This window comes from Phaethon lepturus, unplaced genomic scaffold, assembly GCF_000687285.1.
Source record: "Phaethon lepturus isolate BGI_N335 unplaced genomic scaffold, ASM68728v1 scaffold17079, whole genome shotgun sequence".
Lineage (NCBI taxonomy): Eukaryota > Metazoa > Chordata > Aves > Phaethontiformes > Phaethontidae > Phaethon > Phaethon lepturus.
The window spans coordinates 1-218 of record NW_010562940.1 but is presented as its reverse complement, the minus strand read 5'-3'; the positions used below and the strand labels follow the sequence as shown (position 1 = coordinate 218).

General features: G+C 67.9%; 1 protein-coding gene across 1 annotated transcript in view; it reads right to left on the bottom strand.

The window, feature by feature from the left end:
* ARFGAP2 (ADP-ribosylation factor GTPase activating protein 2) overlaps positions 1-167 on the bottom strand; it is a 9,442-nt gene extending 9,275 nt beyond the window's left edge. Inside the window, exon 1 of the mRNA XM_010294457.1 lies at positions 55-167. The gene's annotated coding sequence lies outside the window, so the exon portion shown is untranslated. The remainder of the gene's footprint in view (positions 1-54) is intronic.
* Positions 168-218: the final 51 nt, after the last annotated feature.

Genomic DNA, 218 nt, shown 5'->3' with positions numbered 1-218 from the left:
CGGTCCCCCACGGGCCACAGCTCCCCGCCGCGCACGCTCCCGGGCCCCACGCACCTGATGAAGCTGAGGTGCACGCCCAGGGACCTGTGGACGCCGGAGCAGTCGATGCACAGGAAGACCCCGTAGGTGATGCTGGCCCAACTCGGGTTCTTGGCGCCGCAGTCGAAGCACGACTAAACCGAAAGCAGAGGGACTAAGGCGATGCCTCCGGCGGCTCT